This window comes from Grammomys surdaster, unplaced genomic scaffold (assembly GCF_004785775.1).
Source record: "Grammomys surdaster isolate TR1022 unplaced genomic scaffold, NIH_TR_1.0 1164, whole genome shotgun sequence".
In the NCBI taxonomy this organism is placed as follows: Eukaryota; Metazoa; Chordata; class Mammalia; order Rodentia; family Muridae; genus Grammomys; species Grammomys surdaster.
In genome coordinates this window covers 4,033,634-4,060,177 of record NW_021605583.1, presented here as the reverse complement: position 1 = coordinate 4,060,177, position 26,544 = coordinate 4,033,634, and the positions used below count along the sequence as shown (strand labels likewise).

The following is a 26,544-nucleotide window of genomic DNA, read 5'->3' as shown; positions in this document are numbered from 1 at the left end:
GATTGTCAACTTGATTGGATGGAGAGTTGCCTAGGAGATTGGTGGTGTCTGTGAAGGTGAGATGATTGGATCACAAACTCTGTGACCTAAATGATGCTTTAATCCTTGGATGGATGAAGATTTTGAGTAGCCTGTTGGGAGAAAGTGGAACTGTGGAGGATGGGGTCTAGTTGGAGGAAATTGACCGCTAGTGTGCTCTTGGGGGAGTATCTGTCATGCTGTGTCCTTCCTTTCCCTGCTTCCTGGCTGCTGAAGGGGAGAGCAGTGTTGTCTCACCTCACCCTTCCACCATGTTCTGCCTCCCTGGACTAAAGCAGAGACAGGATAAATCGGTCCTCATTTAAATGATCTCTTTCAGGCATTTGGCCCAGCAAGAGAAAACCAAGATACTGGGTCTTTTCTACCCATTTTACGATAGATATGTTTTCCTTACCATAAAGTATACCCCTCCTCCCAAGGGAAGAGAAATAGAAGAGAGCAGGAGAGGAGGCTATGAGATGGAGTAGTTGTTGAATTCTTCAAAACATCTGCCACTTGGCTAGGCACCACATGGTTTAATCTTATTTAATTCTCACAACACCCAAGTGCAAATCCATAATTGCTCACATTTTGGGGATGAGTGTATCGAGGCTTAGAAATGGCAATTGATCTGCCTAAGGTCATGGAACGAGGAAGTGTTGGATGAAGGATTCCTATCCAAATGGACCCAATTCCTAAGTCCAGGCTAATTAAAAATAAAATTTTGTGCTAAATCCAATAGCAGCTCATTCTAGATTCTATTAAAGGTAAGTTGCAGCAGAGGCCAAAATTTAAAAATAAATTTATAGTTGAAAAACTTACAATTAAGACAATCATAAATTAACCTCTTTCTCTGGGCCTGGAGATAGGTATGCTATGATTGAATTTTAGTAGCAACGAAACCACGAATGTTGCCTAAGCACCATGGAGAGCATTCAATAAATCAGGAATTAGAGAGACCAGTGGAGAGAAGCTGACCCAGGCCAAGTGCCCAGAGCGGACACTGTTAGAGAGCTTGCTGGGCATGGAGAGCGAGCAGGAGACACAGCCAGGTTGGGGCTGCCTGAGAGGCCAGGCTTGGCGTCAGTCTGGGCTACAAATGGTATCTGCCAAAAATGATCACATGTGCTCAAAAACTGGGACCAGGAGCAGATGAGGTTGACATTTCTCTTCCTTGCTCACTAACCTTCAACAACTCCCCATTGTAGCCTAAGGAAACACCATAAGTCGTACTTCAACCTCTTTTTTATTTAAATAACCTCGTTATGAAGCTTGAGCCGGTCTTACACGTGAGATCCTCCTGCCTCAGCCTCCCAGGTGTTGAGATTACAGGTATGGATCACCAGACATGGCTCACTGTAAGTCTTGCCTTCCTAAATCTGTCACCTAGTAACCTCTTCATAACCATCACACCCCAGTTAATCTGCTCTACTTCCTATGAACTCAGTTTGTTTCAGATTACTTAGTTTCCTCCTTTCCTCCATTTTCCCTCCAAGTCTACACACCAAATCCCTGCTCATGCTTCAAGTACACTTCCCAGTGTACTAGATTCATCAGTCACATCCCAGGTACCTTCATCCGTGAAACTTTCTCTGAATGTCCACTTGGAAGCATCTTTACTTGTCATTATTTGCACTGACCACGTGATGCCTTTAGTTGGTGTTGCATTTTCTACTTTGTAGGCAGAGGTGATTGATCATTTGTGCTCTCACAGAGATTATATCTGGTATTAATTATAATTAATTGATTATAACTGGTATCTCCTGAGCAGAAAAGGATAATACCTTAAGGTCTTTGTATTGAAACAATGGAGGAGGTTCGAATTCAATAATTTAAAAGTACCCTGAGCTTGTTTAAAAGTTAACATACTTGAAACATTTGAAAACTAGACTATATTTATAAAAAAACATACATTCATTCATTAATTTATTCATTCAATACTTTCAATGTTGGACTAGAGATGTCAGTAGCAAGGCTTTTCCTATGAGGAGGATCAGCCTTGAGTTCTATCCTTGGTGCTGAAGAAGGAAGAAGGGAAGAAGAGGAGGAAAGAAGGAGTCTTAGAGTTTCTGTTACTGTACCAAAGCACTATGACCACAAGCAACTTGAGGAGAAAAGGGTTTATTCAACTTACATTTCCACATCATAGTCCATCATCAAAGGAAGAAAGGGCAAAATCTCAAGCAGGCAGGAACTTGTAGGCAGGAGCTGATGCAGAAGCCATGGAGGAGAATTGATTACTGGTTTGATCCCAGGCTTTCTCAGCCTGATTTCTTATAAAACCCAGGAGCACCAGCCCAGAGGTGGTACTACTTACAGTAGGCTGAGCCTTCCTGCATCAACCATTAATCAAGAAAATGCACTACAGACTTACCCACAGGCCGATCTGTTGGATTTTCCCAATTGAAGTTCCCTCTTTCAAAATGACTTTAGTTTGTGTCAAATTGGCATAAAACTAGCCAGTGCAGAAGAGAATGAAAAAGTGTGTGTGTGTGAAAAAGTGTGTGTGTGTGTGTGTGTGTGTGTGTGTGTGAGAGAGAGAGAGAGAGAGAGAGAGAGAGAGAGAGAGAGAGAGAGAAAGAAGGAGAAGAAGGAGGAGGAAGAAGAGGAGGAGGAAGAGGAGAAAGAAGAGGAGGAGAAGAAGGAGGAAGAGGTAGAGGAGGAGGAGGAAGAAAAGATTGTAGGGTTTTTTTTTCTACCTGGAAACCTCAATTAAACCATTGGAGGTACACTTACCCTACTGAGATTGAGTGTATTAGGAACTGCAAATGCCACATGTCTTTAAAGTTTCATTAAGGCTACTAGCTCTGACTGTGTGTGTGTGTGTGTGTGTGTGTGTGTGTGCATAGCTGCAGAGTAGTCTTCTGAGTAAGATCCGTGGCTTATCAGACATTGCTCTCCCACTGTGGTTGGCTCAAACCAAGGAAGAGAAAGTGAAAGGGGCTGCTTTGAAAAATGCTTGGTAACAAGCCAAGTAATTTCTTCTGCTACCCAGCCCCACATTGTACTCGCTCATGACTAGAAGAAACAGAAATTCCCAACCACAGAAAGCCACTTTCTGGTGTGCAGAGCAGCCTTGGCATCTACCTTGTCTCTTAACACGCTTGCAGGTTTGCAAAATGAAGTTAGCCTTTCCCCAACTTAGATCGGTCATAGTCAATTAGGGAGACAATCTTTCTGATGCTGGCCGAGTGCCAAGTATTTCCCAGTGAAATAATTTCTTTTGCATAAATCTAGACCTACATGAGAAGAAACATCAAGATTTTCTTTTTCCTTTACTGAAAGTTAGAGAACAGTTTATTCATGTCTTTATTTTCTGAGACAGGGTCTCAGTATGTAGCTTAAGCTGGCCTCAAACTTGAGATCTTCCTGCTTCAGCCTCCTAAGGTTACAGGAATATGTCACCCTACCTGGTTCAACAGTTCTGTTTTGAGTAATAAACAAGATGATGTTTCTCTCCATTTGCTGCAAGTAAGCACAGTTTACAGTGGCTGAAATCATGGGCCCTGGAGTCATTGCAAAGATCACTCTTTATTCAGTTTGGAGGTTTTGTGGGGTAGTGGTGGTGGTGGTGAGAGAGGCAGGAGGGCAATCTAGTTTCTTGATCTTACTGTTTCTTTGTTTCTTTATCTGTAAAGCAAGATAATAGTTTGTAGTTACCTTGAGAATTAGATGAGCTAAACACAGTGTCAGACAAAGGAAGCCACCAGCAGACAAGACCTGGTACTAGACTTGTAATTGCCGATGGCACTCCAGGAACATTCACTGATTTGTGAGCCACCCTTCACCTCTTGTAGAAGAGCCCCATAGAGAAACGTAAGCAATGGGACATGTGGTGGTTTGAATGAAAGTGGCTCCCATAGGCTCAGAAGGAGAGGCACTATTAGGAGGTAAGGTTTTTTTGAAGTAGGTGTGGCCTTGATTGAGGAGGAAGCATCATTGGGGGTGGGCTTTGAGGTTTCAGATGTTCAAGCCAGGCCTAGTGTCACTCTTTCTTCCTGCTGCCTTGGATTCAGATGTAGAACTGTCAGCTACTTCTCCAGTACTATGTCTGCCTGCATGTTGTTGTGCTTCCTACCACGATAACAATGGACCAAACCTCTGAACTGTAAGAGTTGCCATGGTCATAGTGTCTCTTCATAGCAATAGAAACCTTAACTAAGACAAAAACATATCGAAAGAGTGAGGTTGGGGGATTCCTGTCATTTTTGGAAGCCCATGTCCCACGATCTGTCATCTGCAAACTAGAGGATGAGGAGGGCCTGTAGAACCATTGCCAGTTCAATTGAGATTGTCTGAGGAACAGAAATCCATATCTGAGGAAAGAAGTTGCTTGGTCAAGCTCTATCTATAAAAGAGAGCAGATTTGTCCTACCTCTGTCTTTTTGTCTGTTCAGGTCCTCAGTATCCTGGGTGCTGCCTGTCCACACGGTGAGTGAGTTCATCACGGGCCTGTTAATTGCACTGTTGAGTCTCTCATGGGAACAGTCTCATGGACACGCTTGTAAGTTATATTCTACCAAGTTCTTTGGGTCTATCATAGCCCAGTCAAGTTGGGATAAAATCAGCATCACATCCCCAGAGACATTAGTTTCATTTCTTTGCCGCTTTTCTCTAAATAACTTCTCAACCAGAACAAAACTTCAACCAGAACATCAAGTTTCTTTTTCGCATTTCTTGTTGAATATAATCCCAAATCAGGATTCCTTTAGCATTTAGATGGGTGCAGTAAAAATCCACTCACTCTTGACTTTCAAAGAGGTGCTATGCTTGTCATAGGAAGTGTTGGGGGTGAAAATGTCTCATGGACATGTCTCTGTCTTCAAAGAGCTTATACTACATTTGGACAAAAAGAAAAAAAAAAAGAAGAGGGTCCAGATCCCTCTAAAGCACCAAGTATGGAAACTTGGAAAGGAGACTCCAAAGCAACGACTAGGTTATCGGCAGTAAACTATATCTCTGGCATGCCTTCTTTTAATTATGGGTTTTCTTCTTTGCTATCATCAAATTAAAGAAAAAATCTTTGCCACGCTAGTCTAGCAACATTGTTAGATTGTCATTCTGCAAATTATATGGAGAGAACAAACTGTTTTCAGGATGAGTTTCAAGGAAATTTATGAGCCTATGGACAAATTGCCCATTATTGCTTTCAAAAAAAATTAAATACTAAGTCGATTGACTAATTTTCAGCCTTCAAAAAGGAACATCATCGCAAGTGTTTCTAGAGCTTCAAGGTTCATAAATCTCGCTGTCATGCATTTTTCTCTGGAATGCTTATGGTGAAGACTAGCATGTATCTTCTTCAGCCCAGTGTGGAGAGGCAGATGTTTGTGAAGGTCAAGAGTCCTATCTGGGTCACAGACAGATGAGCTTGGTAAGGTTTTGGAATCCAGGATCCGGAATCCCTCTAACCCAGCCTTTTCTTTGTTCCATTACTCTATAGCCAACCAGTTATGGACCATTTAACTAACATTTAATTAGCTGAATGTGAAAACAGATAACCTTGAAATTAATGCAAGTTAATGTTAAATGTTGCTAACTTTTTTATTAGTTGAATGTTTCCATTAACTTTTCCAATGACTGCTTTTCTGTCCCCCTTCACAGCAGTGAACAAAACTGAGTGAGTGTTCAATACGTATTTATCGAACAAACAAATAGCTTAGCTGGCCCTGTTTGGCTGCAGGGTGGGGTTAGAAGGTTGAATCACTGAAGACAAAGTTGAGCATTTAATTCATCCTTTCATTTGTCAAATATCTATTAAGTCCGTGGACGGCACCATGGAGTCTACTATTGTGCACATGTGGCTCTTGGCAAGTTATTTAACCCCTCTAAGCCTCATGTGCCTTGGCTTTCACAATGAGGGATCATGGTAGCACCTAACTTGCTGGATTGTTAGGAGGCCTAAGTAAGATAATGTATTTAAAGACTGGTGTAGACGCCAGTATGGTGGGTGTTGTAAATGGAAAGTATCATAATTGGCAATCCCTGTTGCTAGATTCTCATGTGTGGTTTATACCCTAAGGATCCAGAGCCAGCAATGAAGGAATTTAGTCAGTAGGGAAAGACACGGCTGATTTATTTCAGGGCAGAGGAGGGGAAAGAGGCAAACTAGATAGCTGCATTGCTGAAGTCTTAGTTCAAAATAGGGTCCTTCCCTTTCACATTAGGTAACAATAGGAGAAGGGTAACTGGTCATAGGTCACACTCTAGTGGGGAGTCTACTCTGTCTTCTTGGGGACTTTGGGTCCTCGGGGACTAGGGCCCTTCAGCTATTGCCTGGATGGTTTGAATTGTGAAACACACTATGGTTTGAATGTGTTCCCATAGGGTCCTGTTTCTAATGCCGGTGGCACTATTTTGGGAAGCCATGGCCTTTTAGAAGGTTAAGGGACCTTGTGGGAGGGACATAGGATGCTGGGGCAGATGTAGGAAGGTTGTAACTGCCCCTATTTCTGCTCTACTCTCTCTGCTTCCTGGTTTGCTTCCCTGTGGGCTGTCCTTTGAGTCACACTCTCACCACCACAAAGAGATCTGAACCTGCTGCGACTTCCCCACCACGTGCACTGAGACTTACGCTGTGAGACACAAACAAACCAGTCTCTCTTCATGAAAGTTGTTCTGTCAGGCACTCTGTGAGAGTAGCACAAAGTAACTGGTACAAGCCATGAGGACTCAGACACATGCAGATTTGTGCTCTGGGATGACAAAGCCGACATAGCAGAGGGTGCACAATCCAGTCTATTCCTAGAGATCCTCTGTCCCTCTTAACAGTGATGGACGATCTCCTGTCTCCTGTCTCTGTGCTCCACCAGAGCATATTGTGCCTGGGGTTGAGCACTGGGGAGGGCCAGAGCATGGAAGAAGGAGTGTAAGCTCAGAGGGAGTCTCCATTTCATGCCTTGGGTGTTGAGAATCTGCAGTCTAAATAGAAACCCCTGGGTTGAGCTGACGGAATGACTGCAGACTAGGGGCAAACTCACAGTTTGAAGAAACAACCCCACTCCTGACCCTTGTTGGAAGAAGAGTCTAGGAAGACAAAGCCTGTCCCCAATCTGCCAACAACCAGCTTCCATTATCAACAGGATAGATGGGGCAGGAGACCGGTACAATGGGCAAGAGTGTAACAACTCTGCTCAACCCTCATCCTCTTAGCTCTACAAAGTCCCCAGGATTAGGGGAGGGGGTTCCTTGGGAGATGGGTTAATTGTAGCAACATGCTGTACCTTTATCTCCTTTGGAAAGAAAGCATGGTTACGAGAGTTTCTGGTTGAGATTTACCAGGGAGTGTGGGGTTAATCATTCATTGTCCTGCCCTCCTGCTTGTCTCCCTTTCTTTCCTCATTTCTGCCTGTCCTTTACATCTCTTCCCAGTCTGTGTGTCTCCTGATCTTTCATATCTGTTTCCACATTTTCCTTCCCTAGCTGTAACTGGAACAGGGGTTCCTACCTAGGGAGTCATAGGGTGCCCTGGGAAGTGGTTTTTGGAAATGAGTGGCATTCTTGTCATCTCGGTGACAAAGAGCCATTGTTGACTGTCAGTGATCAGTGGACAGGCAGAAAGAATACTGAACTTCCTGTCATGTGCAGGTTAAATCCCATGTAACAAAGACCCAAACTACTCCAAATGCCAGCCTTGTTAAAAGCAGGGAGTGTAAGGGTTCACCGTGATTGGCAACTTGCTTGTACTGAAGGACACCTAGGAGGTTAGTAAAGGACACTTCTGGGGAGAGCTTTGAGGGCATTCCCAGAGATGATTGACAGATACACAGGAAAGATCTTCCTTGGATATGGGCAACACCATCTAATCAGATTTGGACCTGGATAGAGAAGGAGGAGATCTGCCAGTACATGCTACACTGTTCTCTGCTTCCCCGATACCATGTCTTGAGCCATGGTCCTCTGTCTCAGGAGTCCCCTGTCACATGCTGTTACTGCCACCATGACACTCTGCCTCACCACAGATTCATAGCAATGGAACAGCTAACCATGGGTGGAAATCTCCAAAGTGGTGAACCCAAATAAACATTTCTCTTTTAACTTCCTTCTCTCCAATATTTTGTGGCAATGACATGAAGTGGTTTACACAGGGACAGGAGGCTAAAGATGTTGATAGGCCACTGGGCTCGAAGGGGAATGGCATATTCTTTTTTATTTTTATTTTTTATTTTATATATGTGAGTCACTGTCTTCAGACATACCAGAAGAGGGTTTCAGATCCCATTACAGATGGTTGTGAGCCACCATGTGGTTGCTGGGAATTGAACTCAGGACCTCTGGAAGAGCAGTCGATGTTCTTAACCACTGGGCCATTTCTCCAGCCTGGAATGACATAGTCTAACCAGACTCACACTGATAAAGAAATGCAAAGATGGCTGTGTGCTAATGGCATTTTTTGTTGTTTCTGGTGTTGGAAATAGGCCTCTGTCTAGAGTTTGGAGCATACTCTTATATATGATACCGGGAATGTGACTAAAGCCTTCAAAGCAAAGGTCCCACAAGCTGGTAACTCCCTCAGGCCTGTAGCAAATGCTACTCCTGTCTGAGATCAGAATCTCGTAATTCATGTCCTTCCCTGTTGGTACAGCTATGAACCCAGCAAGCACTGATTATTTGGGTTACTGTCACTGAAAGTCCTAGGAAGTAGACTCTTTCCCTGGAGTTCATACTTCAGGGAGCCCCACCCTGTCCCTCTTGCTTCCTTGTAATCACCAAGCTGGTACTATAGCTGACAGATGTGTGCTGAGGCCCCAGGATAGCTGTTGTTCTGTAGAGTGTGGGGACCATGGGGCTAACCCACCAGGATGGAGCCCAGATCTTAACTATGATCACATTCAGTGTTCCTGGGAAATTACACACGTCCCCTTTATCAGATTTGGGACCATTCTCGGTCTGCTCATCAGATCTTGGGTTGGCCTCCAATGGCTTCTCGGGCTAATTACATTATGTACACTTTATTGGCTTTTACACATGTCCACATTCCTTTTGAGGACTCTTTGTGCCAGATGGTGGTGGGGAGGGAGGCACGAGTTCATAGCAGTTTCTTCTCTGTTACAGTGTGAGCCCCTGTAGTGTCACCTGCATTGTCTATTGTACTTGACACACAGACATACACACATATACACACAGACACACACAAACATACACACAAACACACACACACATACACAGAGACACACACACAGATACAGACACACATGCAGACACATAACACCCACAGATACACCCACAGACACACATATAGACACACAAACACATACAGACACACACACATACACACAGAGACATACACACAGATACAGACACACATACACACACAGACACATATACAGACACACATACAGACACAGATCACACACAGATACACAGACAGACACACATAGACATACATACACACATACACACCACACACACATACATACATACACACATACACATACAGACATACAGACACACACACAGGCACAGACATACACACAGGCACAGACACACACACAGACATAGACACACACACACACACACACACATACACACACACACAGGTCTATTTCAGTGTGGTTTTGCCCTAATGTTTTACTTATTTTATTTTAGGCTGGGTATATGAATTCATACTTGTAACTCCAGGTATCGGGAGGCTGAGGCAGGAGGTTTTAAAGTTTAAGGCCAGCCTGAGCTATATTTGAGACCTTGTCTCCAAATAAAACCACCTTAACCATAGCAGAACACACTTTCTGCCTTTGGGGACCAGGGGAAGGCTCAGAGTTATAAACATGCCTCACCAAGCCTATAAGATCAGTGCAGCTTCCACAAGAAACATTAGCGATTCTGGTGTTTCAGGCTTCGGTTCTGGCAGTTCCTTTGATCTTTTACTGACTAGTAAATTATTTATTAGGTCTGTCATAAAGGCAAACTAAAGCCTATAAACTATATTTATAGCACCACAAAAATCTCCCCTCCTATCTGGCATCTTCAGATGTTCGCTGTTGTCCTGATGATGGTTCCCCTCCTATCTGGCATCTTCAGATGTTCGCTGTGGTCCTGATGATGGTGCCACAGATGCCTCCACCTTCCCCTGGATTTTTAGCATCCAAAATGAGATTCTATCCTCTTCCTTCAAAGATGGTCTCATGTAGCTCAGGCTAGCCTCAAATTTGGATATGTACTTGAGGATGATCTCAAGCTTCTGACCCTCCCATTTCTATACCCCAAGTGTTGGAGTTTCAGTTGTGTACCACCATACCCAACCCAAAAGGTAGGGAGTGCTGGGGCTTTAACTTGTGGCTTCCAGCATGCTAAGCAAGTACTCTACCTGAGCTACACCCTTAGCCCTAAAGTAAGATGTTTGCAAGCATTCTTAAGGCCTGCACCCTACCACTGACACAGAGGAAGTAGAGGAGGTAGTAGTGGTGGTTAAAGAATATGGGGTGATGGAGGGTGGTATCCATGTTCCATAGGACTGTTCTTAATTCCTCTTACAGACACCTGATACCTCCTGGCTCCAACCTGAAGCTTGACCCCAATGGCCAAGTAGTTCCTTGCATTTATCTGCCTGGGAGGCTTAGAACATCTGTCAACCCCTGGATATGAACTGTGTGCATCAGTGACTCATTTCAGCAGACTGAGTGGCTAGTAGAGGAGTTCATCACAGTGTGTGCACAGGCGTGGGAAAACGAGCAGGCCCATGCCAGCCCTGTGCCAGCTCCTGGGCCTCCGCTTTCAATGTGGCTTTGTAACTAGCACTTCCTCAATTAAAGCGGCAAGACAGAACTGACAAAGAAATCAGTGGCTCTCTTCCCAAACATCAATGAAACAAATTTCTCTCTGGGATACCTATTTGTTGTTTGGGTATCAGACCAACTGTAATCTGTTTCCATTTTCCTTCTCCGTGTCCCCCGCCAGAAGCTAGAGGCTCAGCAGCGGGTGTCCTGATACTTCCATTTGGCTGAATGAGGGGATAGATTAGCTTCCTATTTGTTATGCGGACGCTCCCATCTGATATCCATTAGATGTGTCAAGAAAGCCCAGAAAAATGTGTCTCCCCTGGTTATTTTGGGTGTGGTAGGATTGAAGAGTGGCAGAGAGTTCTTGAAGATGTACCAGCTGCTCTGAAGGCACCAGGCCGCTTTTCTCTCTGACTTTGGTAACCCACATGCCCCAGGTTATTTCTGGGTCATGGGATATGGCTGCCAGGGGTACTACTTCCTGTTACTGGGGAAAAAGCAGGTGCCAAAACTTTGATGAGAGGCTGCCATATTGCCTCTGATGCAAGCACCCTAGAGAGCCTAGAGTGTAAGGTAGTCCAGGGTTTGAAGGAAGCTGACATCCAAAGAAAGAAAGCAGAGTGTTTCTTTTCTTTCCTTTCCTTTGGCTTCTTCCTGTGGCCAGTTCTCTTGAATGTCTTGGAGCCTAGCCAGTCCCTACCGCTCACAGTCCCTCAGAAGGCTGGCATGGATGCAGGGCTTCTGTGTGTGTTAGCTGCTGAGGATGATGACTGGAGAAGGGTGTGTCTACTACTTTGCTGTTTATCTGACAAATCACTTACGTTGGCCACAAAATGGTTTCATAGTGTGTCAAAACTTTTTCACTCCAGAGTCTCCCAAGATACCAGAGTCACCTTCTTGTCTACTGTCAGGGATGCGGTTGCCTGGATCAGGGCTAACCTTCCGTGAGTTGCTTGGTCTTGCCCCTGTCCTTCCCCCTGCAGTAGCTGCTGTGATTCCGGTCTCCCCATTTCAGGGGGATGGCTCCTTTTGAAAGAGCATGTCTCCAGTGACATGGGCAATCCTTCAGAAGTGACAAGACCTGCCTCTGCATCTCACAGCCTGCCACCAGGCCTAAGTGACTTGTCATCTCCTCTTGTCAGTTGCCGTTCCCTCCTTCGGTGCTCCCTCCCCAACGGAGCCATAATCCTCTCTCTTTGATAACACAATTGTCTCCATGGCACCGAGCCTCTTACAGCTCGGTGGGGGCTCTCAGCAGAGAGGAGGAAGATGGAAATAACAGTAACAAAGACCCCCTTAAAGAAAAGAATACTGTTCATCTCCAGGCTGTTTCCTGGTCTCCCATCTCGTCCTCTTCCCTAGGAAAAATAATTGTAGAAGGATGCTCAGGATCCGGTGAAGGGCACAGTTGTTCTCAGACAGAAGGCCCTGAAATCACTGCTGTTTGAAGTGGGAATATTTATTTCCCTGCTTAAGCTGGCAAGCCAGAGAGAGTGGGCTCCTAGCCTGATACAGCAGGGAAGTACAGGGTCCCACAAGCAGGCTGGGGACAGCGTGCAGTGGCTGGCAAGGAGCTGCTGGCCCAAGGGGTGGTCCTGTAATTACTCCCCCTCAGATGGCATGGGACCCAGCTATAGGGGGAGGGATGGAGAAACAGTACAGGGGTTGAAATCCTTGCCATCTGTGTGTACTGCTAATGACTTGGCTAGGATTATGTCCCCACCTCACGGACATCAGGTCCTCCCTGTTTTATCCACTGCAGGGCTTCTGTAGGGCTCCCTCAGCTCTGAGCAGGGTTGCTCCTGGGACCTGCCTTATGTTATATGACCTCCGTACCCGGGGTACTGAGCAAGCCCTTGGTGTCTTGGTGTGGCTATTCTCTGGATGGAGTGGGAGAGTTAAAGAGGGGCATACAAACAGTGCCTTTGCCCACTGAAAAGCCTTCCTAAACTTACTTAGTCTTTTTGTAATGGCCTGGAAGCCTAGAAAATGCCTGCAAGTCTGATTTTGGTGATTTTTTTTAAAGCTACGTAAAAGGTTCCCCACCGGGGTAATAGAAAGTTCTCGATGACACTGTGTTATCGTGCAGCTGCTGGTGAGTGTCTGTGTTCTGGTCTCCTCAGCTGGAGGGCGGAGGCTGTTCTTACTTGCCTGGAAATTCCTATAGGATTGCGCAAATAAATGACAGCTGGTGGGGAGGTAGCCCAGTGGTTAGGCACTTGACTAGCATGCAGGAGACTCCCTAGGTTCAATCCCCAGCAGGGGGGGGGAAGGAATCATATAACATACAAGAAAATGGACTCGCGAGTCCCCTTTGAAGTATAAAATACCTCAGGGGTGGGTTTTTAACCTCCTTTGATGCCCAAGTGTGTCTACTCCATAATAAAAGCAGACTAGGAAGGAAATCGCTTTCAATGCTCAGAACTCGTATGTCCAGTCTCCTCCTGGTCTCTGCGTGCTTGACCTCACATATTTTCCAAACTCTGTCATCACTGCCCATCACTCTATCCCAGGCCAGACACAGTGAGCCAAGAAAGAGCTTGCCGGTGGGGGTCTTAGTTAGGGTTTTACTGCTGTAAACAGACACCATGACCAAGGCAACTCTCATAAGAACAACATTTAATTGGGGCTGGCTTACAGGTTCAGAGGTTCAGTCCATTATCATCAAGGTGTAAACATGGCAGCACCCAGCAGGCATGGTGTAGGCGGAGCTGAGCAGAATACTGAAGGCTGCCAGCAGAATACTAAGCAGCTAGGATGGAGGGTTTTATAGTCCACACCCACAGTGACAAACCTACTCCAACAAGGCCTCACCTTCTAATCATGCCACTCCCTGGGCTGAGCAGATACAAACCATCACAGTGGTGGGGAGGGGTTCCTTATTCCTCCCCTTTCCATTGTTTTGTTCACAACACTGGCCATCCTGAGTGTTGAGTTGGTAAGAGGGCTGTGCTTTCTGTGACCTCCGGACCTTTGCACATGCCGTTTCCTCTGCCTGATACTCATGCTTGTTCTTCAACTCTTGACTCGGCTGATGAGTCCTCCAGGACTCACGTGGCATTGGCTGTCAGCGATGTCAACAGACCACTCAGTTCTCTGTCCTAATGGCTTTCCTTTCCTACTTGTATGAGTTGGATTTTTTTTTTTTTTAACCAATGTGACCTGAGAGAAAACTTAAAGGGAGGAATTATTTGTTTTGTCTCGTAGGCCTTAGTCCATTCTGGCAGGAAGGTCATGATGATGAGGAAGCAAAGAGAGGGGACACAAGAAGACCAGCCTTTAAGGACACACTTTCCAGTGATTTCCAGTGCCCTACTTCCCCCTAGCTAGTCCCCACCTCCTGTCTTTAGATACTTCCCAATAATGACGCCATATTATGAATCTACTGATGAGACCAGAGCCTCAGGAGCTATTCATCCCTGGAAACACATCACTGAAGACACATGAGTGAGCATCCACAATCTCGCAGGGATCCTTTGACACATGCTAGTGTATAAAGCCCATACACGGGTATAATCTACACCGACTGTGAGCTCCACAGGGCGAGAGTCCCTGCTTTCTGTGCTTGCACGTTCCTAGTACAGTGCCTGGTTTATGGCAATTTCTCAATAAACCCTTGCTGCTGGGATCATGAAGGAGCTGGTTTGGGTTAAAATAAGGAATGAGCCCTGCCTTGGCCACTTAATTCAAAGCTGTTCCAGTCACCAAGACGGCTATGACTGCAGCCCAAGACAAAAATCATAATTTACCTGAAACATTATGAATAATGTGTGTGTGTGTGTGTATGTGTGTGTGTGTGATTCTGTTTTGGTAAGTCCAATGTGCAGTTCTCCAAAGTGAAGTTTGTAGAAGGATGTTGTGTTGCAAGGTCAAAAGGTGGCACTCGTGACCTTGAGTTTCTCAGTGAACTAGACTGTCCAGTAAGCCCAGAGAACTCATCGTGAGCAGTCATTGTGTGGGGCAGAGGAGGGAGGTGGGATGAGGAAGCTCTTTTGCAGCCCTTCCCCCAAGTTTGAGGTCTGACCCTAGTCCCCCAACATCTCTCCCTGAGTCTGGTTTTGGCTAAGGACAGTCTCACACTGGTCCTTGCTAGCAGAAGCCTTGGCCGAAGCTCAGGCCTCTGGTCTTGATTTCTGTATCACCTATGTCTCTCTCTTCCTGGGTAGTGTGGGTGTGGCCAGGCAGGATGGCAGCAGGTGAATCCAGCAGGGGCTCCTTGGCTCTGGGGATTCCTATTGGAGTATTAATATTCTAAGGAGGAAGTCAGTGATTGCGTTTTAGACTTGCAAATGGCTTTCGTAAATGGGCTTTGCTGAGAGGTGGGACAGACATCTGGACTGAGCAGGCAATGACAGTCAATGTGCGCACATGGTGATTAGAGAGTTTTGCTACCTCAGAAAGGGGCTCTCTGGGGACCAATTCCTGGTGACACATCCTTTCCTCAAATTAGTCAGCAGTCTTTGCACTCTACAGTAGAACTCCCTGCTCCACCCCCACCCCTCAGAGGATGCACCCGATGACAGGAAAGCCTCTTGGGCTTCTTTGTGACTCTTGAGAATTCACTCAGTTACCCATAAAGATCATTCATTTCCTTTGTAGTGTGTGCCACTGCATTTAGTTCTGGGAGCACAACTCTGGAAAAGCAGCTCAGCCCATGCTTTCCTGCCCTAGAATATGATCTCTGCTCAGGGTGGAGAATATCACATGCTTATCTACTCTGTTGGCTTTGTCAGGCTCAAGACACTTGTCTGTCCCAAACCTAGACCACCACAGTGGAAATGTCACACAGGCACAGCTCAAGACAGTCCAGCTCTCTGTGCTTGTTCTTAGCACTGCTTCTCTGTGGAAAACATCACCCAGGTGAAGCTGACACTCTGGACAAGCCAACTGTCCTAGCTCATCTGATGCCTGGTACAAATTAGGGGGGAAGATTTCTCAAGACCTGTCACTGCCATCTGCTGGGAAATTGTCACCATAAGTGTGCAGCTGTACATGACACAATGTGAAGGGTGTCCTGGGTTTGTTTAATGCATCAGCTGCCTGTCCATATTGTACTGTCTTGCTCAGCTGTTCACTGTGACCAGTCTTGTAGTTCTTAATAAACTGATGGCAACTGCCAAACACATGAAGAGAAGGACTTTGTCCCAAATACCTGAGAAGCCCAAATAAAGTCCTGTTAGGTAGAAAACGAGGCAGGGTAGAGATCACTACTCAGACAAAAGGAAAATCCAAAACACTTGGTTAAGGATGGTTCCCAACTTCTTGGCTTCCAATACTTCTCAGTCTTTGGAGGAGCTTTTGAAATCTGTGTTCAGTATCCATTGCCTACAGTTTAAACGATACATCTCTGACCTGAAAGCTTTTTGCCCACTGAGGAGGTAGTAAGCCAAACAGTGGATTTATTGATAAGAAGTGGAAACTTGCGTTTGCTTAAAAAAATAATGAAGTCTCCTGTGGATTGGTTGAAGTATTTATGAGCCTGTGCGTGGACTATTTTATATGCATATGTTAAATGTTAATGTACTCGTGAGTGTGCACACATACACACACAGATAGACAGACAGACACACACACACACACACACACGACTGCATCAGTGTGCAGGGGTTGGAGTATGTGAGCCAGTGCTTCCCCTGGTGCATTTGGCCCACTGGTCAATGAATGTTGGCCAATGAAAGTGGTAGAGGTATCACCAGTGACAGGGCCCCATTCCTTTGTATCCACTAATGCTGACTGATGAAAATGGAGGTGGTTTCACTTACGATGGGGACTTCTTCCTGTGGGCTCCTGGTAGTAAAATACAGTTTCTGGCTCTGTATCATGTCACTAGTTCCTGACCCCAGTGATTTTGCGAGATAATGACAGGGCCAAGAACATATTCTGGGTGGCTGGCTGTGTCTCTAGCTGAAGACAGACTCATCAGGAGGCCCTTAAACGGAAAAACAAGACTGATCGGGGAACCTGAATCAGACAGAAACAGCACATTTCTAGACTGAGCATCTTTGGTAAACGATGTTTGTGCTTTCTGCCTGAGTTTTCCGCTCTTCCTCGTGTACATCATCCTCTCTGTCCATCCCCTGCTCCAAGTTAGAAGAGGTCTGAACAAGCGAGCTCAGCCTGGCCTCAGGTGTCCAGTAAAGTCAATACTGCTCCCGAGGTAATCCTGTCACCTCTGCTGTGAGATGTGGCAGGCCCTGGGATCGAGGGACTGGGAGGACCAGTGTACCATGGCGCTAGGAGGCAGAGTATGGCCGCTTGGGTACTGTCTTGTTTCCACTCATTGATCCACTCATGCATTGAATAAACACTCACTAAGCCTCTGTGTGGGGGCTCTGCGGTGTGGACTGTGGGAACTGCGCAGACAAACGAGGCATGATTCCAGCCAGCCTGGAAAGCTTTCACAAACCAACTGAGTTAGTTACTTTTCTCTTTGCTGTGACCGAATGCCTGACAGGAAGTAATTAATGGCGGAGGGGTTTATTTCATCGCGTGGTTTGAGGGGATGCAGCTCGTCACAGTAGGGAAGGCGTGATCAACTTTGTGACAATGGGAGCGTGTGGCTGAGACTCTTCATATCTCAACAAACCAGGAAGGAGATATGGGACAGGAAGTGGGGCTGAACCATAAAACCTCAAGGCCCACCCACCAGTGACCCACTTGCTCTAGTCAATCTTCACACTTCCTAAAGGTTCGGCAACCTTCCCGAACAGCAGCAGCGCCACCAGCTGCAGACCGAGCGCTCAAACGCTAGCCTATGTAGGACATTTCACATTGCAACACCACTCCCAGGACAGGTTGAATGTCATTTCCTAGCACTCTGGCATCCCTGGGAATGGGGAGCACTCCTTAGCCACAGAGGAGCAGAGGCTTCACAGGGGAGAGGCTGTGTGAACTGGGCGGTGGTAGGAATTTCAGCCGATTTGGAAGAGCTGAGAGGAGCTGTCCAGCAAAGGGCAGCTACTAGGAAGAAGATGGGAGAGGGCAAAGCAGCCTGGGGCAATCGGTAAGGTCCAGCTGCAATGAGAAATGACCAGGAGAGTGAGGGAAGTTAGCTTGGGAGATGAGCAGCACTCAAAATGGTCTCATCAAGAAAGGTGGGTGTGGTAGATAGAGTAATGGAGAATCCCAATGACCGCTCTAGCTTCACTCTCGTTTATCACGATCTTAGAGGCCTTGCAGCTACGTGCCCACAGCCTTGCTGTCCATGTCACCTGGGGTATATAATGGTTGCCTACGCTTTCTCTCAGGAGCACCGAGGTCACTCAAACCCATTGAAACCTCCAACCTTTCCTTTGGGGCCATGCAAGGATCCATTTGACTTCAGAGGGCTCCAAACTGCTCCCTCAGAGCATCCAGTGCCTCGGTCTATGCACCGTGCTGTCATCATTACACTCAACTTTCGCCCTATGAAAATCCACAACTCTTGGCTGTGCGTGTGCATACCACCTATTTCTTTGGTTTCCTTTCTCCCGTCCCCATTCTCTTTCTCAGACTATAACAGAACACGATGGATTTACATCCCGGTGAGTGCAAAGCCCCAAATAAACAAATCAAGCTGAGGCACAGAGAGACAGAGAGAGAGAGAGAGAGAGAGAGAGAGAGAGAGAGAGAGAGAGAGAATGGAAGAAAGGTTTGCTACCTGTGACAGATAAGAAGAGCCAGGGAGTTATTTCCATGGCAATGCCTTCCTGAAACAAAGAAAGCCTACGGATTTTATTTGGAGACCTATTATGTTTATATAGGAAAGCACTTCAGGGGACAAGTACATACCTGAACATGCTCAATTAAGGAGCACATTCTCGAACATGCTCAGGTTAAGGTCGTAGTTCAAGAAGGAGAAGAGTTGGATACGCTTTGAGGTGTGCCTGCTTCAAGGTCATCGAGCACGTGTTCCAAAGGTTAAAGAGGTATCGAGGAAGACTGTTGGGACTGCTTGGTGTGTGACAGAAAGATGGCAGACTGGGATGCCTCTGCGTGCTGGGAATGAGTCCCGGAGGACCTGGATGTGATGTGGGTGGTTGTCACTAAGGGTGCCTGCCTTACTTGGTTGCCAAGAAACCACATCCAAGTACTCTGAGCCCTAGACTACGGACGGTGGATTGGAATCGTGAAGCGCCTGCATCTTCAGTGTTGTCCGCTTCATGAATAAACTGCCTTTTGCAAATCTCTTTCTGTAATTGTCATACTGCGGGTTGATAAGATGGGCCCTGAGCAGTAACTGTGCATGGAACTGATACTTCAAAGTATCAATACTTCTGGATCAAAGGAAATAGGAAGGCCTGAGGTGCTGTCTCAAAGCAAAGACAACCTCCTCTTTCCTTCCCAGGGAAGGTTTGTCATCAGACTGAGGAAACGCCTCCCCAAAGAAATATAGTCAGTGATCCCACTTGCATCTTAAACTGTTCTTCCACAGCCCCGGGCTTGTTCCTCAGGTTCTGGCCCTGGAGCCTTTGGGAAGGGAGACCTCATGGGTAGGTTAGCTCACTAGGGCAGGCTTTTGAAGTTAGAGGCTGGCTCTTAGTTCTGGCCACTTTCAGTTTCTTGGTCCATCACGATGTGAACAGATTCTGTCACCGTGAGCTCCACCATGCCTTCCACACTGTGATGGACTGTGGGTCTGACGCAGTGTACCAAGATGAACCTTCTCTCCCTTCACTTGCTTCTGTCCTGTGTTCTGGCCACAGTTACACAAAGGTAATGCCTGTGCCCTGTCTTACCACATGACCAGGAAAAAAAAAAAGATAAAAGCATCTGCCAGTCAGATAGAATTTCACACCCGCTCTTCTTGTGGCAGCTCCAGGAAGTCACCTGGGAGACTTGCTTTCCACAGCAAGATGGTGGGTTTTGAATGAAATTAAATTTTACCCTTGACCACTTTGCTTGCCATTTTGCCATCTCTGCCAGAACCCAAAGGAACTTTGCCTCAGGTCATTCTCTTCTCTTTGGGTTTAGTCGTTTCTCGTGGAAATTCTCTACAAACCTCTGGAAATTGTCTGATGACACCCCCCACACCCACCCCTGTATTTGAGCTTTAATCAACTGAACATTCTTGGAGTTCCCATACTTTATATGTAAAAATGTCCACATACACACATTAAATAAATGTATTCCTTTCTCCCATAGTATATTGATTTCATATCTATTGTCAATGTATCCAATCATCATCAGGCCAAAGGAAAATTTCTTCTTGTCCCTGAAATCTCCCCTCAAATAAGTGTGTTCAGCCTGCCTCTAGAGGCATTGCAATGTCACATGTACGTCAGTAGGTGGCAGAGATGAGAGAGGCTATGTCTATGCTCAGTGTTCTGACCTATGGATATTTGAATGACATTCCAGGAAAAAAGAAAGCCAGAGATGGCCACCAGAACTGTGCCACAGGGCCTGGACAGGTAGCTAGGCTGAGATGACCACCCATCTAGCAGCACACAGGCCTGCGAGGGCAGGGAGGGTGTGAAGGGAGCGGAGATAAGTAGTATTGGAACGTAGGATGTGAAATTCACAAAGAACCAATAAAACATTTAAAAATATAAAAATATATATTTGTTCGGATCCACGGGAACTGTGAATGTATTACTTTTGGGGGTCAAATAAACTCACGCGATTAAAAGGAGCGTAGGATTTGAGATGAGGAGATAACCCCGAATTATTTAGGGAAGTCCTATGTAATCACAACATTTTCTGTAAGAGTGAGACAGGAGGGTCAGGAGAGAGCAGAAGTCTTTCCGACAATGAATACAGAAATTGGAATGACGTGGCCACCAGCCCAAGAGTGCTGGCAGGTTGTGGACATTTGAAGAAGTCAAGAATGAATTCTTCCCTGGAGCCTCCAAGAGGTGGTGGCGCTGACCCGTTGCTGTGTGAGGCTCATCTGGGACTGAGAATTTTGAGGACAAACTTGTGCTATTTGTTCTAAGCCACTTACTTAGTCTGGGGAAACAATTCCACTCATGTGGCATCTGATCTAAGGACAAATCATCTAAATCTTCTGTCACACTCCAGCTTGTCATTTTTTTTGAGTGGTCAAGGTGTCACGTGTTAGGTGACTGGTCCTGACCTCTGAGAACTTTATGGTGAACTAGGAATTCATATACAGAACAATGAGGTCTCAATACTTCAGTCCTGCTTGTCCTTGCCCCGACTCCCTGGCCCTGCCTCCTCATTTTGCCTGAAGCTTAGTTGAATCACTTAGATCACTAGAACTTTCTATGGTGACTCAGGAAGCATCTCACAGATGCCAGATGCCAGAAGTACGGTGCAGGCAAGCGGTGGTAGGGGGAGGGCCAGGAGCATGGCTCTGTATAGGCTGCTTGCTGAACATGTACAGGGCCCTGGGTTCAATGTCAACACTCCAAACCCAACCCTAAACCAGCACAGAGTGAGAGACTTTAATAGCCACCGATTTTAATAGCTATCGATTAGACATTAACATTTAAAAGCTAGTTATGCAGTCTAAGTACAAACAAACACGCTCGTTTTAAGCACAGCATTTAATGAGGGCGACAAGCAAATCTCTGAGAGATCCGAATGCAGTTCACTCGGTTTCAGAAGGTACACACAGATTGTGTTAGAAGTCTGTCACTGTGGCAGACCCAGGAACACATGTCACTTTTGTAAACACACCTTCCTGACAGCTTTATTGATGTATACTTGCCATACAATAAGCCGCGTGTACCAACATGTACCATTTGGGAAACTTTGACATATCTACCTTTGAGATTATCTCCACTGTTAAATAATAATAATAATAATAATAATAATAATAATAATAAAATACTCATCACCCCTGAAAAATTTCTTCTGTGCTTTGTAATTTGTTCTTCTTCTCTCTGTCCCCTTATGTCCCCTCCTGCCTGCCATCCCTACAGGCAACCACTGTTTGTACTTCCTATCCTAGCATCCAAGTTAGGAAGCTTGTACCCACCTGTAACTCCAGCCCTTGGGGAATCTGATACCTCTAGCCTCCATGGTACTGACTCAGGTATATCTACCCACACACAGACACATGGTTTAAAATGACAAAAATAAGCCTTAGAAATCTGCATGCTTTAATTTCTCCTGGGAAAATACTCATGTAGGCTCTCCAGAAGCCACAGGTTGGATGGTGCTTCTGTGCTAGGGCCAGCTGGGTAAACTGAAACAGGAATCCCTATGTTGAATTTCCAGCCACAGAGATGGAACCAGATTGTTAATTTGAGTTTTGAAGAAATCAGGAAAGTGAGTGGTAATAGTCAGATTCTTACATAAGTGTGGCCAGGTGCTTCCCTCTGCTTGCAGGCAATGAGGTCTCGGCACCTCATCCATGACTCCTCCCCAACCCAACCCTGTGATTTAGCCTTTGCAAAAGGATGGGCACTTTGGAAACAACCAAACAACCTTTGCCAGTTCTGCGTTCCTCAGTCTTCCCTTTTAATGAAGACATCTCCTCTGTCCAGCTCATTAGAATCTCACTTGAGCCGATGGGACAAGATGTTGCCCGGCTCAAGAATTGTAGATAAGATCCATAGAGACCTTTAAATTCATTTTAATTTGTCTTCTGATGATCTGACAGTTGACAAAGTGACCAGAAGGGCAACACCATGAAGCTCTGACTAAGAACACAAGAGGGGATTCTGACCTTCCGAGGCCTCCTGTTTCTCGACAAGAGCTTCAAGAGTGGGAGGCAAGTTCCTCCTGTCCTGTCTCTGCTCTGTTGCATTGAGTGTCTGGTTTTCTGGTTGTAGTATTCAGGATCAGTTTGTCTTTTGAGAAGGCTCTTGACCATTGGCTTTAGGGTGCCTGAGACACTTCCAGGAAGCTGCAGTTCTACAACTGTGGTTGCATGAAGTGGCTTCAACTTCGCAGCATGTGTTCCAGGTTTGGGAGGTCACCGTGTTGGGAGTCCATCTCTTCGTAGACATCTTCTTTGAGATCTTAGGTAAAGGAGGCCTCAGGTGTCCGACTTGATCAGACAGAAATTGAAAAACCATTCTTGGATAATGAGAGAGGGGGAGGTGTGTCCTGAAAGCCAGAGACACAGTTTGATGGTGGGCATACTCCTAGCATGTATGAGCAGAGAGAGTAAGCAGAGGTCTTGTATGCATGCCTTTGTTGCTCTCTTCCCTGGTAGAGGATGCAGCATAACCAGGTCCCTTAAGCTCCCGTGACTCCAGTGATGGACTGTAACCTGGTGAGCCAAGAGAAACTTTTTCTCAATTAAGTTGCATTTGCAGGGGATTTTATCACTAGCAGAGACAGAAAGCAAGATGGTGGAAGGGGCTAACTGAGGTTTGCAGAAGGATTCATGGGAGGTGAAAGGAGAAAAGAGACAAGTAGGTGAATGGGTTGGGGGTAAAGATTCAACTGAACAAATTCTGCTTGAAAATATCATAACACTGCCCAATACTTTGCATGCTACTTTAAAACAAATAAATGGCCAGAGAGATGGTGGGTGGTGGCCCATCTGCAGTTAGCATACTATAATTAACAAGTCTTTCTTTCTCCTCACTCTTTGGAAATATCTTTGGGTTGGTAAATCCCTCTTTGAAGCCTATCAATTTTGACCTTGAATCACTTGTTAAATATAGTTCCTTTTTGGAACACAATAGAAACTTCCCCTTGTTTTAGTATCTATCTATCTATCTATCATCTATCTATCATCTATCTATCTATCTATCTATCTATCTATCTATCTATCTATCTATCTAAATTTTCTCTCATTAAACTGAAATGTACCTAATATCTGAGGAGAAGGAAGAGTTTAATGCTGTAAAGAATACTTGCTGTTTGTCCTTCGGGAACTTACCAGTAAAATAATTGAAGAATTCTTTTATGCTTTCACAATGTTAGGGCCTCTCTCCATCCCTGGAGTGGTGTGTCATTCCCAAGAGGTTTTGAAGGTAGTCTGTTGTTGGGCTGTAGCATGTGTGGGCATGGGTCCTGTTGGGTTGAATTGTGGGTCCTTTGTCTGCTGCCTCCAAGGGGGCTAGTGCTGCAGCTCAGAGAGGCAGAGGCACAGGAAGTTGACTGTGTTTACTCCAGGCCAGTGCTGGGCGGACGTCGGGCTGTGAGAAGCCACAGGACTCTTCTCCAGGGGTGAGGGAACACAGTCTGGGACAGAAGGTGGCCTGGAACTAACTGGTTCTCAGGCCCTTGGGCTCTCAGGCACTGCTGAGAGGCCGCAGAAGGGCCGAGAAGGGCATGTGAGCTGGATTGACCTGCAGCTGAAGGGGAGAGGGGGAGAAGCTCTGGCTGCACCCTGCTGGCTTGGCTCCCTTGTTTGAATTGGTGGCCTCTGTTACTGGAAGCCTAGAGAGGTCATCAGCAGGAGATTAGATGTGGGCTCAGTACTTGAAGACCTTCTCTACGGTTCCCCATGGCAGGCTCCAAAGAAGGGAAATAGTCCATAGTCATAAGTTATGGTCTTAAGATATTTATTGTCATGGTGGAAAATGGATGAAGCTATACCCTGGTATTCTCAGGGCAGGCCTGAGGTTTAAATACCTTTTGCAAGGAGGAGGGTCTGAGAAGGAATGCTTAATTTGGCTACACCCTCTGGCCTTTAGGTATCTCATTAATATGGAGATCTCTCTTGAGGCTCTGTGGCCTGTAGTCACACCCTCTACCTGTAGGAGTGTTGTTCTAAGTGACTGGTGGCCACAGACCTCTCTGTGGGAGAGGCTGTAGCTATGTGAAAGGAGCCAGGGGCTCAGGAGCAAGGCCGAACTCCTACCGTCCCTGAGGGTCTCTGGGGTTCAAAGCCTGCTCAACCAGGTGCCTCTCACAGCTGCACAGTCCATAGTCATCAGTTTAACTCTGTGCTATATGCAGGATAAGACATCTTTGTTCCCTTTTGGTGGATACTGTAGCAGTTCTCAGTTGACCAAATCCTTCTCCACCTCCTGCTAACCCTATTCTCTGCCTCTCTGTCCATTTTCTTTCTTTGAGATGACTTTTTAAAAATGATCACTTAAGGGGATTGAGAGATGCCTCTGTATTTAAGAGCACGGGCTGTTCTTCCTGAGTTCAATACCCAGCAAACATTCGGTGGCTGTCTTAGTTAGGGTTTCATTGCTGTGAAGAGACGCCATGACCACAGCAACTCTTATAAAGGAAGATATTTAATTGGGGCTGACTTACAGTGTCAGAGGTTTAGTCCATTATTATCATGGCAGGAAGCATGGCAGCGTGTAGGCGGATGTGGTGCTGGAGAAGAAGCTGTGACTTTCATGTCTTGATCCCAAGGCAGCCTGGAGGAGGCTGGCCTCTGCACTCGGCAAAGCTTGCGCATATATGTGAGACCTCAAAGCCCCGCCTCCACAATGACAAACTTCCTCTAACAAGGCTACACCTTCTTCAATAAGGTCACGTCTCACAATAGTACCACTTCCTATCGGCCAAACATATTCAAGCCAGCACAGTGGCTCACACTCACCTATAACACAGTCAGAAGCCCTCTTCTAGTATGCAAGCACACATGCAGACAGGGCATTCATACATAAAATTAAACAAATTAATTAACTAAAAGAATAAAAAGTATAATTTTAAAACTGAGCAAATAAACCATCTTAAATATTGGCAAAAGCCAGTCAGGCAGGGTGGTGCATGCTTTCTATTCTCATACTCCAGAGGCAGAGGTAGGTGAATCTCTAAACTTTGAGACCATCCTTGCCTACATAGTGAGTTCCAGGCCAGCAAAAGATGCATGACAAGCTCTTGTCTGAAAACAAGCAAAACAAAACAAAACAAAAATCCAAAAGATGAAAACCAAATACCACCAAGAAGCTTAGTTCATACTGGCTTAGTTATAAATCAACATTTTAAAAACTGCTAGAAAAATTCCTTTCCAGGTCTCATGACTTGGACAAGTCCTTAGTAAAAAAGACTACTTTAAAACTGTTCATTTAATGAAGCACAGTCTAACACACACACACACACACACACACACACACACACACACACACAAAGAGTCTGTAACAAGTCTGGGTCCTTGCTTTGGTGAAGGCTAACCCATAAGCCATGAAAATGGTTACAAGGAAAATAACTTGAGAGGATGTCTAGACCACAGAAAAATGTCTTGGGTAATTGTTAAAACATGGGCAAAAGTTCTCCATGTTTCTTTACAAACTAGATCATGAAGTTTCGCTCATTCATATTAACTAAAGGGTACTCATGAAATATGTATGTAGATCATGTTAAGTAAGGTAAATAATAATGAAACATTAATTGCTGAGTTATATTTTAAGTAAATTTATATTTAAAGTAAATATAAAACAATTATATTTACTTTAGCATCATTTAAAACAGTTGCTAACACCATGTAAATGCCTATTTCCCTAGGAGGTCAGAAGAAGACATCAGAGCTCCTGGAAGTGGAGTTATGGATGTTTATGAGCCATCCTGTGGGTGTCAGGTATTGAAATCTACAAGAGCAGCAAGTGTTCTAAATCACTGAGCTATCTTCCAGCCTCCTGGTTTTGCCTTTTGAAGTTGAAATCACGATAGAGGCCAGCCTGGTCTTGAACTTAGATCCTTCCGCCTCAGCTCTCCCCAAGTGCTAGGATTATAGGCATGCACCACCACACCTGGCTGCCTACAGGCTTGTTCTTTGGTTTATATGGTAGAAGCTTGATCCCCAGTACGACAGTGTGTGATGGAGTTTTAAAGATTAAGACCTAGGCGGGGTGTGGTGGCACATATTTGTAGTCTCAGCACTCAGAAGGTAGCAATAGGAGGATTGCTGTGAATCTGAAGCTAGCCTGTCTCCATGGTGAGTTCCAGGCAAGCCAGGGCTACATAGCGAGATCCTGTCTAGAAAACAGAAAAAGTCAAA

The 26,544-nt window shown here is 45.5% G+C and overlaps 1 pseudogene; it reads left to right on the top strand.

Moving 5' to 3' along the window:
- Positions 1-19,960: 19,960 nt before the first annotated feature.
- Positions 19,961-20,073, top strand: LOC114635163 (annotated as a pseudogene).
- The last annotated feature ends 6,471 nt before the right edge of the window (positions 20,074-26,544 follow it).